The sequence below is a fragment of the Leptodactylus fuscus genome, chromosome 5, assembly GCF_031893055.1.
Source record: "Leptodactylus fuscus isolate aLepFus1 chromosome 5, aLepFus1.hap2, whole genome shotgun sequence".
In the NCBI taxonomy this organism is placed as follows: Eukaryota; Metazoa; Chordata; class Amphibia; order Anura; family Leptodactylidae; genus Leptodactylus; species Leptodactylus fuscus.
Window position 1 is genome coordinate 35,775,944 of NC_134269.1, and position 15,203 is coordinate 35,791,146.

Genomic DNA, 15,203 nt, shown 5'->3' on the forward strand with positions numbered 1-15,203 from the left:
GCTTTTGAAAAAGACAGCACCTTGCTTTATTCTTCCTTTATATCCCATTGCCTAGACAAACACGGGGTACGGAATCGGAGATATCAATCTGCCTCCAATTGTGAATTTTTTTTACAAACAGAATTTCTTTACAATGCAATCCTATGTTGTTGGGATAGGGCACACGCATGGATTGCTAAAAATACAGGCTAACTCCACAGCGCTATAAGGAACCATTCCAATGTCACCCACATTGCATTTTTAAAAAAGGAGTCTGTAACCAAGCCCAGCATAGCAAACCACCCCGCAGAGAGATAGGTTAGGGTCACCTGAATCCAACGGTGTTTCCCCCTTCCGAATGGGTGCCTCCTTTCCTGAGTGCTCTCTCTTTCTGTCAATACTCAAATGAGCTCTTTGGAGCAACGAGGGTGTTGCCATTGCTCCAAAGAGGTAAGCGGCAACGCCCTCGTTGCTCCAAATAGCTCGTTTGCATGTTGACAAAGGCAGCGATATCTCGGCAACGGAGGCACCCATTCACAAGGAGAAAACACACTTTAATTCAGGTGACCCTAAGCTATCTATTTCTGTGGGTCTGGATTGATATGCTGGATTCTGGAGACAAACTTCCTTCAACATGAAACCTGCCAGCACCTTGGATCGTACGACTTCATATATCAGTAAGAGTGAAGTAAAACGACTTGGAGTAGATTCAGAGCATCTTTACTGTCAGCGATCTTAACGGTGATCGTTTGGGAAATATCATGCAAAAAAAGCAAGCCCGCAGCACCTCCCGTAAGCTCCAGTGGTGCAATCGGTCGGCGCGCGGTACTTATAAAGCAGTAACTGTCGAGCAATGCCGAGGTTGTCAGTTCGAGCCTCACCGGGAGCATCCTTTCTTGCTTCCCTCATCTGTTTTTTTAGAACAGCAGCGAGGCAGCACAGTCTCTCAAGGCGGCTCATCTATCAACACCACGGAATCACAAATCAGGCAAACTTGTGTGCTTTGGAAGAGTCCTGGCCCTCCATTAAGCTTTTCTTCTTCTTCTTCACCATTAACAATATCCTGTGACTTTGTCATCCAAAGGAGGCAAGAAAGGCACCCCTGGCTCTTCTTGAAAGAACGCAAGTACGCCAATAAGAAAGCTTTAGATTTGGAACGCAAAAGGTACAAGTCCCATCTGGATAATGCATTTGGATGGCTGGTGCATGTCTGCTTTCTTTGAAAAATAGAATCATAAGGCTTGTGTCCTGCATCCAGCCCCAGTGGCCTAATGGATAAGGCACTGGCCTCCTAAGCCAGGGATTGTGGGTTCGAGTCCCATCTGGGGTGTTTGTCAGCCTAAGCTTTACAAGCGTACCCTGGACGTGTTTTAGGTCCAAATTAAAAGTTCTCAAGCCTCCTCTTCCCGGGGTGATTGTCTCGCTTGCTTCTGAAGCGGATCGTGCCAAACCTGGCCGCGTACTAACATGAAAAGGCAATTTCTATGTCCCAAGAAGAGCAATTCAGTGTAACGCTATCTGCTTTGAATGCAGAGAACGCCCTACGCTTTTGAAAAAGACAGCACCTTGCTTTATTCTTCCTTTATATCCCATTGCCTAGACAAACACGGGGTACGGAATCGGAGATATCCATCTGCCTCCAATTGTGAATTTTTTTTACAAACAGAATTTCTTTACAATGCAATCCTATGTTGTTGGGATAGGGCACACGCATGCATTACTAAAAATACAGGCTAACTCCACAGCGCTATAAGGAACCATTCCAATGTCACCCACATTGCATTTTTAAAAAAGGAGTCTGTAACCAAGCCCAGCATAGCAAACCAGCCCCGCAGAGAGATAGGTTAGGGTCACCTGAATCCAACGGTGTTTCCCCCTTCCGAATGGGTGCCTCCTTTCCTGAGTGCTCTCTCTTTCTGTCAATACTCAAATGAGCTCTTTGGAGCAACGAGGGTGTTGCCATTGCTCCAAAGAGGTAAGCGGCAACGCCCTCGTTGCTCCAAATAGCTCGTTTGCATGTTGACAAAGGCAGCGATATCTCGGCAACGGAGGCACCCATTCACAAGGAGAAAACACACTTTAATTCAGGTGACCCTAAGCTATCTATTTCTGTGGGTCTGGGTTGATATGCTGGATTCAGGAGACAAACTTCCTTCAACATGAAACCTGCCAGCACCTTGGATCGCACGACTTCATATATCAGTAAGAGTGAAGTAAAACGACTTGGAGTAGATTCAGAGCATCTTTACTGTCAGCGATCTTAACGGTGATCGTTTGGGAAATATCATGCAAACAAAGCAAGCCCGCAGCACCTCACGTAAGCTCCAGTGGCGCAATCGGTCAGTGCGCGGTACTTATAAAGCAGTAACTGTCGAGCAATGCCGAGGTTGTCAGTTCGAGCCTCACCTGGAGCATCCTTTCTTGCTTCCCTCATCTGTTTTTTTAGAACAGCAGCGAGGCAGCACAGTCTCTCAAGGCGTCTCATCCTCATCTATCAACACCACGGAATCACAAATCAGGCAAACTTGTGTGCATTGGAAGAGTCCTGGCCCTCCATTAAGCTTTTCTTCTTCGTCTTCTTCACCATTAACAATATCCTGTGACTGTGTCATCCAAAGGAGGCAAGAAAGGCACCCCTGGCTCTTCTTGAAAGAACGCAAGCACGCCAATAAGAAAGCTTTAGATTTGGAACGCAAAAGGTACAAGTCCCATCTGGATAATGCATTTGGATGGCTGGTGCATGTCTGCTTTCTTTCAAAAATAGAATCATAAGGCTTGTACCCTGCATCCAGCCCCAGTGGCCTAATGGATAAGCCATTGGCCTCCTAAGCCAGGGATTGTGGGTTTGAGTCCCATCTGGGGTGTTTGTCAGCCTAAGCTTTACAAGCGTACCCTGGACGTGTTTTAGGTCCAAATTAAAAGTTCTCAAGCCTCCTCTTCCCGGGGTGATTGTCTCGCTTGCTTCTGAAGCGGATCGTGCCAAACCTGGCCACGTACTAACATGAAAAGGCAATTTCTATGTCCCAAGAAGAGCAATTCAGTGTAACGCTATCTTCTTTGAATGCAGAGAACGCCCTATGCTTTTGAAAAAGACAGCACCTTGCTTTATTCTTCCTTTATATCCCATTGCCTAGACAAACACGGGGTACGGAATCGGAGATATCCATCTGCCTCCAATTGTGAATTTTTTTTACAAACAGAATTTCTTTACAATGCAATCCTATGTTGTTGGGATAGGGCACACGCATGGATTGCTAAAAATACAGGCTAACTCCACAGCGCTATAAGGAACCATTCCAATGTCACCCACATTGCATTTTTAAAAAAGGAGTCTGTAACCAAGCCCAGCATAGCAAACCAGCCCCGCAGAGAGATAGGTTAGGGTCACCTGAATCCAACGGTGTTTCCCCCTTCCGAATGGGTGCCTCCTTTCCTGAGTGCTCTCTCTTTCTGTCAATACTCAAATGAGCTCTTTGGAGCAACGAGGGTGTTGCCATTGCTCCAAAGAGGTAAGCGGCAACGCCCTCGTTGCTCCAAATAGCTCGTTTGCATGTTGACAAAGGCAGCGATATCTCGGCAACGGAGGCACCCATTCACAAGGGGAAAACACACTTTAATTCAGGTGACCCTAAGCTATCTATTTCTGTGGGTCTGGGTTGATATGCTGGATTCTGGAGACAAACTTCCTTCAACATGAAACCTGCCAGCACCTTGGATCGTACGACTTCATATATCAGTAAGAGTGAAGTAAAACGACTTGGAGTAGATTCAGAGCATCTTTACTGTCAGCGATCTTAACGGTGATCGTTTGGGAAATATCATGCAAAAAAAGCAAGCCCGCAGCACCTCATGTAAGCTCCAGTGGCGCAATCGGTCAGCGCGCGGTACTTATAAGGCAGTAACTGTCGAGCAATGCCGAGGTTGTGAGTTCGAGCCTCACCTGGAGCATTCTTTCTTGCTTCCCTCATCTGTTTTTTTAGAACAGCAGCGAGGCAGCACAGTCTCTCAAGGCGCCTCATCCTCATCTATCAACACCACGGAATCACAAATCAGGCAAACTTGTGTGGTTTGGAAGAGTCCTGGCCCTCCACTAAGCTTTTCTTCTTCTTCTTCACCATTAACAATATCCTGTGACTGTGTCATCCAAAGGAGGCAAGAAAGGCACCCCTGGCTCTCCTTGAAAGAACGCAAGCACGCCAATAAGAAAGCTTTAGATTAGGAACGCAAAAGGTACAAGTCCCATCTGGATAATGCATTTGGATGGCTGGTGCATGTCTGCTTTCTTTGAAAAATAGAATCATAAGGGTTGTGCCCTGCATCCAGCCCCAGTGGCCTAATGGATAAGGCACTGGCCTTCTAAGCCGGGGATTGTGGGATCGAGTCCCTGCTGGGGGCTATTTCAGCCTAAGCTTTACAAGCGTACCCTGGACGTGTTTTAGGTCCAAATTAAAAGTTCTCAAGCCTCCTCTTCCCGGGGTGATTGTCTCGCTTGCTTCTGAAGCGGATCGTGCCAAACCTGGCCACGTACTAACATGAAAAGGCAATTTCTATGTCCCAAGAAGAGCAATTCAGTGTAACGCTATCTTCTTTGAATGCAGAGAACGCCCTATGCTTTTGAAAAAGACAGCACCTTGCTTTATTCTTCCTTTATATCCCATTGCCTAGACAAACACGGCGTACGGAATCGGAGATATCCATCTGCCTCCAATTGTGAATTTTTTTTACAAACAGAATTTCTTTACAATGCAATCCTATGTTGTTGGGATAGGGCACACGCATGGATTGCTAAAAATACAGGCTAACTCCACAGCGCTATAAGGAACCATTCCAATGTCACCCACATTGCATTTTTAAAAAAGGAGTCTGTAACCAAGCCCAGCATAGCAAACCAGCCCCGCAGAGAGATAGGTTAGGGTCACCTGAATCCAACGGTGTTTCCCCCCTCCGAATGGGTGCCTCCTTTCCTGAGTGCTCTCTCTTTCTGTCAATACTCAAATGAGCTCTTTAGAGCAACGAGGGTGTTGCCATTTCTCCAAAGAGGTAAGCGGCAACGCCCTCGTTGCTCCAAATAGCTCGTTTGCATGTTGACAAAGGCAGCGATATCTCGGCAACGGAGGCACCCATTCACAAGGGGAAAACACACTTTAATTCAGGTGACCCTAAGCTATCTATTTCTGTGGGTCTGGGTTGATATGCTGGATTCTGGAGACAAACTTCCTTCAACATGAAACCTGCCAGCACCTTGGATCGTACGACTTCATATATCAGTAAGAGTGAAGTAAAACGACTTGGAGTAGATTCAGAGCATCTTTACTGTCAGCGATCTTAACGGTGATCGTTTGGGAAATATCATGCAAAAAAAGCAAGCCCGAAGCACCTCACGTAAGCTCCAGTGGCGCAGTCGGTCAGCGCGCGGTACTTATAAAGCAGTAACTGTCGAGCAATGCCGAGGTTGTCAGTTCGAGCCTCACCTGGAGCATCCTTTCTTGCTTCCCTCATCTGTTTTTTTAGAACAGCAGCGAGGCAGCACAGTCTCTCAAGGCGCCTCATCCTCATCTATCAACACCAAGGAATCACAAGTCAGGCAAACTTGTGTGCATTGGAAGAGTCCTGGCCCTCCATTAAGCTTTTCTTCTTCTTCTTCTTCACCATTAACAATATCCTGTGACTGTGTCATCCAAAGGAGGCAAGAAAGGCACCCCTGGCTCTTCTTGAAAGAACGCAAGCACGCCAATAAGAAAGCTTTAGATTTGGAACGCAAAAGGTACAAGTCCCATCTGGATAATGCATTTGGATGGCTGGTGCATGTCTGCTTTCTTTCAAAAATAGAATCATAAGGCTTGTACCCTGCATCCAGCCCCAGTGGCCTAATGGATAAGCCATTGGCCTCCTAAGCCAGGGATTGTGGGTTTGAGTCCCATCTGGGGTGTTTGTCAGCCTAAGCTTTACAAGCGTACCCTGGACGTGTTTTAGGTCCAAATTAAAAGTTCTAGAGCCTCCTCTTCCCGGGGTGATTGTCTCGCTTGCTTCTGAAGCGGATCGTGCCAAACCTGGCCGCGTACTAACATGAAAAGGCAATTTCTATGTCCCAAGAAGAGCAATTCAGTGTAACGCTATCTTCTTTGAATGCAGAGAACGCCCTATGCTTTTGAAAAAGACAGCACCTTGCTTTATTCTTCCTTTATATCCCATTGCCTAGACAAACACGGGGTACGGAATCGGAGATATCCATCTGCCTCCAATTGTGAATTTTTTTTACAAACAGAATATCTTTACAATGCAATCCTATGTTGTTGGGATAGGGCACACGCATGGATTGCTAAAAATACAGGCTAACTCCACAGCGCTATAAGGAACCATTCCAATGTCACCCACATTGCATTTTTAAAAAAGGAGTCTGTAACCAAGCCCAGCATAGCAAACCAGCCCCGCAGAGAGATAGGTTAGGGTCACCTGAATCCAACGGTGTTTCCCCCTTCCGAATGGGTGCCTCCTTTCCTGAGTGCTCTCTCTTTCTGTCAATGCTCAAATGAGCTCTTTGGAGCAACGAGGGTGTTGCCATTGCTCCAAAGAGGTAAGCGGCAACGCCCTCGTTGCTCCAAATAGCTCGTTTGCATGTTGACAAAGGCAGCGATATCTCGGCAACGGAGGCACCCATTCACAAGGGGAAAACACACTTTAATTCAGGTGACCCTAAGCTATCTATTTCTGTGGGTCTGGGTTGATATGCTGGATTCTGGAGACAAATTTCCTTCAACATGAAACCTGCCAGCACCTTGGATCGTACGACTTCATATATCAGTAAGAGTGAAGTAAAACGACTTGGAGTAGATTCAGAGCATCTTTACTGTCAGCGATCTTAACGGTGATCGTTTGGGAAATATCTTGCAAAAAAAGCAAGCCCGCAGCACCTCACGTAAGCTCCAGTGGCGCAATCGGTCAGCGCGCGGTACTTATAAAGCAATAACCGTCGAGCAATGCCGAGGTTGTGAGTTCAAGCCTCACCTGGAGCATTCTTTCTTGCTTCCCTCATCTGTTTTTTTAGAACAGCAGCGAGGCAGCACAGTCTCTCAAGGCGCCTCATCCTCATCTATCAACACCACGGAATCACAAATCAGGCAAACTTGTGTGGTTTGGAAGAGTCCTGGCCCTCCATTAAGCTTTTCTTCTTCTTCTTCACCATTAACAATATCCTGTGACTGTGTCATCCAAAGGAGGCAAGAAAGGCACCCCTGGCTCTTCTTGAAAGAACGCAAGCACGCCAATAAGAAAGCTTTAGATTTGGAACGCAAAAGGTACAAGTCCCATCTGGATAATGCATTTGGATGGCTGGTGCATGTCTGCTTTCTTTGAAAAATAGAATCATAAGGCTTGTGCCCTGCATCCAGCCCCAGTGGCCTAATGGATAAGGCACTGGCCTCCTAAGCCAGGGATTGTGGGTTCGAGTCCCATCTGGGGTGTTTGTCAGCCTAAGCTTTACAAGCGTACCCTGGACTTGTTTTAGGTCCAAATTAAAAGTTCTCAAGCCTCCTCTTCCCGGGGTGATTGTCTCGCTTGCTTCTGAAGCGGATCGTGCCAAACCTGGCCGCGTACTAACATGAAAAGGCAATTTCTATGTCCCAAGAAGAGCAATTCAGTGTAACGCTATCTTCTTTGAATGCAGAGAACGCCCTATGCTTTTGAAAAAGACAGCACCTTGCTTTATTCTTCCTTTATATCCCATTGCCTAGACAAACACGGCGTACGGAATCGGAGATATCAATCTGCCTCCAATTGTGAATTTTTTTTACAAACAGAATTTCTTTACAATGCAATCCTATGTTGTTGGGATAGGGCACACGCATGGATTGCTAAAAATACAGGCTAACTCCACAGCACTATAAGGAACCATTCCAATGTCACCCACATTGCATTTTTAAAAAAGGAGTCTGTAACCAAGCCCAGCATAGCAAACCAGCCCCGCAGAGAGATAGGTTAGGGTCACCTGAATCCAACGGTGTTTCCCCCTTCCGAATGGGTGCCTCCTTTCCTGAGTGCTCTCTCTTTCTGTCAATACTCAAATGAGCTCTTTGGAGCAACGAGGGTGTTGCCATTGCTCCAAAGAGGTAAGCGGCAACGCCCTCGTTGCTCCAAATAGCTCGTTTGCATGTTGACAAAGGCAGCGATATCTCGGCAACGAAGGCACCCATTCACAAGGAGAAAACACACTTTAATTCAGGTGACCCTAAGCTATCTATTCCTGTGGGTCTGGGTTGATATGCTGGATTCTGGAGACAAACTTCCTTCAACATGAAACCTGCCAGCACCTTGGATCGTACGACTTCATATATCAGTAAGAGTGAAGTAAAACGACTTGGAGTAGATTCAGAGCATCTTTACTGTCAGCGATCTTAACGGTGATCGTTTGGGAAATATCATGCAAAAAAAGCAAGCCCGCAGCACCTCACGTAAGCTTCAGTGGTGCAATCGGTCAGCGCGCGGTACTTATAAAGCAGTAACTGTCGAGCAATGCCGAGGTTGTCAGTTCGAGCCTCACCTGAAGCATCCTTTCTTGCTTCCCTCATCTGTTTTTTTAGAACAGCAGCGAGGCAGCACAGTCTCTCAAGGCGGCTCATCCTCATCTATCAACACCACGGAATCACAAATCAGGCAAACTTGTGTGCTTTGGAAGAGTCCTGGCCCTCCATTAAGCTTTTCTTCTTCTTCTTCACCATTAACAATATCCTGTGACTTTGTCATCCAAAGGAGGCAAGAAAGGCACCCCTGGCTCTTCTTGAAAGAACGCAAGTACGCCAATAAGAAAGCTTTAGATTTGGAACGCAAAAGGTACAAGTCCCATCTGGATAATGCATTTGGATGGCTGGTGCATGTCTGCTTTCTTTGAAAAATAGAATCATAAGGCTTGTGCCCTGCATCCAGCCCCAGTGGCCTAATGGATAAGGCACTGGCCTCCTAAGCCAGGGATTGTGGGTTCGAGTCCCATCTGGGGTGTTTGTCAGCCTAAGCTTTACAAGCGTACCCTGGACGTGTTTTAGGTCCAAATTAAAAGTTCTCAAGCCTCCTCTTCCCGGGGTGATTGTCTCGCTTGCCTCTGAAGCGGATCGTGCCAAACCTGGCCGCGTACTAACATGAAAAGGCAATTTCTATGTCCCAAGAAGAGCAATTCAGTGTAACGCTATCTTCTTTGAATGCAGAGAACGCCCTACGCTTTTGAAAAAGACAGCACCTTGCTTTATTCTTCCTTTATATCCCATTGCCTAGACAAACACGGGGTACGGAATCGGAGATATCCATCTGCCTCCAATTGTGAATTTTTTTTACAAACAGAATTTCTTTACAATGCAATCCTATGTTGTTGGGATAGGGCACACGCATGGATTACTAAAAATACAGGCTAACTCCACAGCGCTATAAGGAACCATTCCAATGTCACCCACATTGCATTTTTAAAAAAGGAGTCTGTAACCAAGCCCAGCATAGCAAACCAGCCCCGCAGAGAGATAGGTTAGGGTCACCTGAATCCAACGGTGTTTCCCCCTTCCGAATGGGTGCCTCCTTTCCTGAGTGCTCTCTCTTTCTGTCAATACTCAAATGAGCTCTTTGGAGCAACGAGGGTGTTGCCATTGCTCCAAAGAGGTAAGCGGCAACGCCCTCGTTGCTCCAAATAGCTCGTTTGCATGTTGACAAAGGCAGCGATATCTCGGCAACGGAGGCACCCATTCACAAGGAGAAAACACACTTTAATTCAGGTGACCCTAAGCTATCTATTTCTGTGGGTCTGGGTTGATATGCTGGATTCAGGAGACAAACTTCCTTCAACATGAAACCTGCCAGCACCTTGGATCGCACGACTTCATATATCAGTAAGAGTGAAGTAAAACGACTTGGAGTAGATTCAGAGCATCTTTACTGTCAGCGATCTTAACGGTGATCGTTTGGGAAATATCATGCAAACAAAGCAAGCCCGCAGCACCTCACGTAAGCTCCAGTGGCGCAATCGGTCAGTGCGCGGTACTTATAAAGCAGTAACTGTCGAGCAATGCCGAGGTTGTCAGTTCGAGCCTCACCTGGAGCATCCTTTCTTGCTTCCCTCATCTGTTTTTTTAGAACAGCAGCGAGGCAGCACAGTCTCTCAAGGCGTCTCATCCTCATCTATCAACACCACGGAATCACAAATCAGGCAAACTTGTGTGCATTGGAAGAGTCCTGGCCCTCCATTAAGCTTTTCTTCTTCGTCTTCTTCACCATTAACAATATCCTGTGACTGTGTCATCCAAAGGAGGCAAGAAAGGCACCCCTGGCTCTTCTTGAAAGAACGCAAGCACGCCAATAAGAAAGCTTTAGATTTGGAACGCAAAAGGTACAAGTCCCATCTGGATAATGCATTTGGATGGCTGGTGCATGTCTGCTTTCTTTCAAAAATAGAATCATAAGGCTTGTACCCTGCATCCAGCCCCAGTGGCCTAATGGATAAGCCATTGGCCTCCTAAGCCAGGGATTGTGGGTTTGAGTCCCATCTGGGGTGTTTGTCAGCCTAAGCTTTACAAGCGTACCCTGGACGTGTTTTAGGTCCAAATTAAAAGTTCTCAAGCCTCCTCTTCCCGGGGTGATTGTCTCGCTTGCTTCTGAAGCGGATCGTGCCAAACCTGGCCGCGTACTAACATGAAAAGGCAATTTCTATGTCCCAAGAAGAGCAATTCAGTGTAACGCTATCTTCTTTGAATGCAGAGAACGCCCTATGCTTTTGAAAAAGACAGCACCTTGCTTTATTCTTCCTTTATATCCCATTGCCTAGACAAACACGGGGTACGGAATCGGAGATATCCATCTGCCTCCAATTGTGAATTTTTTTTACAAACAGAATTTCTTTACAATGCAATCCTATGTTGTTGGGATAGGGCACACGCATGGATTGCTAAAAATACAGGCTAACTCCACAGCGCTATAAGGAACCATTCCAATGTCACCCACATTGCATTTTTAAAAAAGGAGTCTGTAACCAAGCCCAGCATAGCAAACCAGCCCCGCAGAGAGATAGGTTAGGGTCACCTGAATCCAACGGTGTTTCCCCCTTCCGAATGGGTGCCTCCTTTCCTGAGTGCTCTCTCTTTCTGTCAATACTCAAATGAGCTCTTTGGAGCAACGAGGGTGTTGCCATTGCTCCAAAGAGGTAAGCGGCAACGCCCTCGTTGCTCCAAATAGCTCGTTTGCATGTTGACAAAGGCAGCGATATCTCGGCAACGGAGGCACCCATTCACAAGGGGAAAACACACTTTAATTCAGGTGACCCTAAGCTATCTATTTCTGTGGGTCTGGGTTGATATGCTGGATTCTGGAGACAAACTTCCTTCAACATGAAACCTGCCAGCACCTTGGATCGTACGACTTCATATATCAGTAAGAGTGAAGTAAAACGACTTGGAGTAGATTCAGAGCATCTTTACTGTCAGCGATCTTAACGGTGATCGTTTGGGAAATATCATGCAAAAAAAGCAAGCCCGCAGCACCTCATGTAAGCTCCAGTGGCGCAATCGGTCAGCGCGCGGTACTTATAAGGCAGTAACTGTCGAGCAATGCCGAGGTTGTGAGTTCGAGCCTCACCTGGAGCATTCTTTCTTGCTTCCCTCATCTGTTTTTTTAGAACAGCAGCGAGGCAGCACAGTCTCTCAAGGCGCCTCATCCTCATCTATCAACACCACGGAATCACAAATCAGGCAAACTTGTGTGGTTTGGAAGAGTCCTGGCCCTCCACTAAGCTTTTCTTCTTCTTCTTCACCATTAACAATATCCTGTGACTGTGTCATCCAAAGGAGGCAAGAAAGGCACCCCTGGCTCTCCTTGAAAGAACGCAAGCACGCCAATAAGAAAGCTTTAGATTAGGAACGCAAAAGGTACAAGTCCCATCTGGATAATGCATTTGGATGGCTGGTGCATGTCTGCTTTCTTTGAAAAATAGAATCATAAGGGTTGTGCCCTGCATCCAGCCCCAGTGGCCTAATGGATAAGGCACTGGCCTTCTAAGCCGGGGATTGTGGGATCGAGTCCCTGCTGGGGGCTTTTTCAGCCTAAGCTTTACAAGCGTACCCTGGACGTGTTTTAGGTCCAAATTAAAAGTTCTCAAGCCTCCTCTTCCCGGGGTGATTGTCTCGCTTGCTTCTGAAGCGGATCGTGCCAAACCTGGCCACGTACTAACATGAAAAGGCAATTTCTATGTCCCAAGAAGAGCAATTCAGTGTAACGCTATCTTCTTTGAATGCAGAGAACGCCCTATGCTTTTGAAAAAGACAGCACCTTGCTTTATTCTTCCTTTATATCCCATTGCCTAGACAAACACGGCGTACGGAATCGGAGATATCCATCTGCCTCCAATTGTGAATTTTTTTTACAAACAGAATTTCTTTACAATGCAATCCTATGTTGTTGGGATAGGGCACACGCATGGATTGCTAAAAATACAGGCTAACTCCACAGCGCTATAAGGAACCATTCCAATGTCACCCACATTGCATTTTTAAAAAAGGAGTCTGTAACCAAGCCCAGCATAGCAAACCAGCCCCGCAGAGAGATAGGTTAGGGTCACCTGAATCCAACGGTGTTTCCCCCCTCCGAATGGGTGCCTCCTTTCCTGAGTGCTCTCTCTTTCTGTCAATACTCAAATGAGCTCTTTAGAGCAACGAGGGTGTTGCCATTTCTCCAAAGAGGTAAGCGGCAACGCCCTCGTTGCTCCAAATAGCTCGTTTGCATGTTGACAAAGGCAGCGATATCTCGGCAACGGAGGCACCCATTCACAAGGGGAAAACACACTTTAATTCAGGTGACCCTAAGCTATCTATTTCTGTGGGTCTGGGTTGATATGCTGGATTCTGGAGACAAACTTCCTTCAACATGAAACCTGCCAGCACCTTGGATCGTACGACTTCATATATCAGTAAGAGTGAAGTAAAACGACTTGGAGTAGATTCAGAGCATCTTTACTGTCAGCGATCTTAACGGTGATCGTTTGGGAAATATCATGCAAAAAAAGCAAGCCCGAAGCACCTCACGTAAGCTCCAGTGGCGCAGTCGGTCAGCGCGCGGTACTTATAAAGCAGTAACTGTCGAGCAATGCCGAGGTTGTCAGTTCGAGCCTCACCTGGAGCATCCTTTCTTGCTTCCCTCATCTGTTTTTTTAGAACAGCAGCGAGGCAGCACAGTCTCTCAAGGCGCCTCATCCTCATCTATCAACACCACGGAATCACAAGTCAGGCAAACTTGTGTGCATTGGAAGAGTCCTGGCCCTCCATTAAGCTTTTCTTCTTCTTCTTCTTCACCATTAACAATATCCTGTGACTGTGTCATCCAAAGGAGGCAAGAAAGGCACCCCTGGCTCTTCTTGAAAGAACGCAAGCACGCCAATAAGAAAGCTTTAGATTTGGAACGCAAAAGGTACAAGTCCCATCTGGATAATGCATTTGGATGGCTGGTGCATGTCTGCTTTCTTTCAAAAATAGAATCATAAGGCTTGTACCCTGCATCCAGCCCCAGTGGCCTAATGGATAAGCCATTGGCCTCCTAAGCCAGGGATTGTGGGTTTGAGTCCCATCTGGGGTGTTTGTCAGCCTAAGCTTTACAAGCGTACCCTGGACGTGTTTTAGGTCCAAATTAAAAGTTCTCAAGCCTCCTCTTCCCGGGGTGATTGTCTCGCTTGCTTCTGAAGCGGATCGTGCCAAACCTGGCCGCGTACTAACATGAAAAGGCAATTTCTATGTCCCAAGAAGAGCAATTCAGTGTAACGCTATCTTCTTTGAATGCAGAGAACGCCCTATGCTTTTGAAAAAGACAGCACCTTGCTTTATTCTTCCTTTATATCCCATTGCCTAGACAAACACGGGGTACGGAATCGGAGATATCCATCTGCCTCCAATTGTGAATTTTTTTTACAAACAGAATATCTTTACAATGCAATCCTATGTTGTTGGGATAGGGCACACGCATGGATTGCTAAAAATACAGGCTAACTCCACAGCGCTATAAGGAACCATTCCAATGTCACCCACATTGCATTTTTAAAAAAGGAGTCTGTAACCAAGCCCAGCATAGCAAACCAGCCCCGCAGAGAGATAGGTTAGGGTCACCTGAATCCAACGGTGTTTCCCCCTTCCGAATGGGTGCCTCCTTTCCTGAGTGCTCTCTCTTTCTGTCAATGCTCAAATGAGCTCTTTGGAGCAACGAGGGTGTTGCCATTGCTCCAAAGAGGTAAGCGGCAACGCCCTCGTTGCTCCAAATAGCTCGTTTGCATGTTGACAAAGGCAGCGATATCTCGGCAACGGAGGCACCCATTCACAAGGGGAAAACACACTTTAATTCAGGTGACCCTAAGCTATCTATTTCTGTGGGTCTGGGTTGATATGCTGGATTCTGGAGACAAATTTCCTTCAACATGAAACCTGCCAGCACCTTGGATCGTACGACTTCATATATCAGTAAGAGTGAAGTAAAACGACTTGGAGTAGATTCAGAGCATCTTTACTGTCAGCGATCTTAACGGTGATCGTTTGGGAAATATCATGCAAAAAAAGCAAGCCCGCAGCACCTCATGTAAGCTCCAGTGGCGCAATCGGTCAGCGCGCGGTACTTATAAAGCAATAACCGTCGAGCAATGCCGAGGTTGTGAGTTCAAGCCTCACCTGGAGCATTCTTTCTTGCTTCCCTCATCTGTTTTTTTAGAACAGCAGCGAGGCAGCACAGTCTCTCAAGGCGCCTCATCCTCATCTATCAACACCACGGAATCACAAATCAGGCAAACTTGTGTGGTTTGGAAGAGTCCTGGCCCTCCATTAAGCTTTTCTTCTTCTTCTTCACCATTAACAATATCCTGTGACTGTGTCATCCAAAGGAGGCAAGAAAGGCACCCCTGGCTCTTCTTGAAAGAACGCAAGCACGCCAATAAGAAAGCTTTAGATTTGGAACGCAAAAGGTACAAGTCCCATCTGGATAATGCATTTGGATGGCTGGTGCATGTCTGCTTTCTTTGAAAAATAGAATCATAAGGCTTGTGCGCTGCATCCAGCCCCAGTGGCCTAATGGATAAGGCACTGGCCTTCTAAGCCAGGGATTGTGTGTTCGAGTCCCTGCTGGGGGCTTTTTCAGCCTAAGCTTTACAAGCGTACCCTGGACGTGTTTTAGGTCCAAATTAAAAGTTCTCAAGCCTCCTCTTCCCGGGGTGATTGTCTCGCTTGCTTCTG

General features: G+C 46.6%; 12 non-coding genes across 12 annotated transcripts; all 12 read left to right on the forward strand.

Moving 5' to 3' along the window:
• Positions 1 to 1,236: 1,236 nt before the first annotated feature.
• Positions 1,237 to 1,309, forward strand: TRNAR-CCU (transfer RNA arginine (anticodon CCU)). Its single transcript has one exon. It is a non-coding gene; the product is annotated as a tRNA-Arg (tRNA).
• A 991-nt stretch (positions 1,310 to 2,300) lies between these two features.
• Positions 2,301 to 2,393, forward strand: TRNAI-UAU (transfer RNA isoleucine (anticodon UAU)). Its single transcript is given in 2 exon segments — positions 2,301 to 2,338; positions 2,358 to 2,393. It is a non-coding gene; the product is annotated as a tRNA-Ile (tRNA).
• Positions 2,394 to 3,834: 1,441 nt separating this feature from the next.
• Positions 3,835 to 3,927, forward strand: TRNAI-UAU (transfer RNA isoleucine (anticodon UAU)). The gene is given in 2 exon segments: positions 3,835 to 3,872; positions 3,892 to 3,927. It is a non-coding gene; the product is annotated as a tRNA-Ile (tRNA).
• A 1,438-nt stretch (positions 3,928 to 5,365) lies between these two features.
• On the forward strand, positions 5,366 to 5,458 carry TRNAI-UAU (transfer RNA isoleucine (anticodon UAU)). The gene is given in 2 exon segments: positions 5,366 to 5,403; positions 5,423 to 5,458. It is a non-coding gene; the product is annotated as a tRNA-Ile (tRNA).
• Positions 5,459 to 6,899: 1,441 nt separating this feature from the next.
• Positions 6,900 to 6,992, forward strand: TRNAI-UAU (transfer RNA isoleucine (anticodon UAU)). Its single transcript is given in 2 exon segments — positions 6,900 to 6,937; positions 6,957 to 6,992. It is a non-coding gene; the product is annotated as a tRNA-Ile (tRNA).
• Positions 6,993 to 7,366: 374 nt separating this feature from the next.
• TRNAR-CCU (transfer RNA arginine (anticodon CCU)) lies at positions 7,367 to 7,439 on the forward strand. Its single transcript has one exon. It is a non-coding gene; the product is annotated as a tRNA-Arg (tRNA).
• A 991-nt stretch (positions 7,440 to 8,430) lies between these two features.
• Positions 8,431 to 8,523, forward strand: TRNAI-UAU (transfer RNA isoleucine (anticodon UAU)). The gene is given in 2 exon segments: positions 8,431 to 8,468; positions 8,488 to 8,523. It is a non-coding gene; the product is annotated as a tRNA-Ile (tRNA).
• A 374-nt stretch (positions 8,524 to 8,897) lies between these two features.
• Positions 8,898 to 8,970, forward strand: TRNAR-CCU (transfer RNA arginine (anticodon CCU)). The gene has a single exon. It is a non-coding gene; the product is annotated as a tRNA-Arg (tRNA).
• Positions 8,971 to 9,961: 991 nt separating this feature from the next.
• On the forward strand, positions 9,962 to 10,054 carry TRNAI-UAU (transfer RNA isoleucine (anticodon UAU)). The gene is given in 2 exon segments: positions 9,962 to 9,999; positions 10,019 to 10,054. It is a non-coding gene; the product is annotated as a tRNA-Ile (tRNA).
• Positions 10,055 to 11,495: 1,441 nt separating this feature from the next.
• TRNAI-UAU (transfer RNA isoleucine (anticodon UAU)) lies at positions 11,496 to 11,588 on the forward strand. The gene is given in 2 exon segments: positions 11,496 to 11,533; positions 11,553 to 11,588. It is a non-coding gene; the product is annotated as a tRNA-Ile (tRNA).
• Positions 11,589 to 13,026: 1,438 nt separating this feature from the next.
• On the forward strand, positions 13,027 to 13,119 carry TRNAI-UAU (transfer RNA isoleucine (anticodon UAU)). The gene is given in 2 exon segments: positions 13,027 to 13,064; positions 13,084 to 13,119. It is a non-coding gene; the product is annotated as a tRNA-Ile (tRNA).
• A 1,441-nt stretch (positions 13,120 to 14,560) lies between these two features.
• Positions 14,561 to 14,653, forward strand: TRNAI-UAU (transfer RNA isoleucine (anticodon UAU)). The gene is given in 2 exon segments: positions 14,561 to 14,598; positions 14,618 to 14,653. It is a non-coding gene; the product is annotated as a tRNA-Ile (tRNA).
• Positions 14,654 to 15,203: the final 550 nt, after the last annotated feature.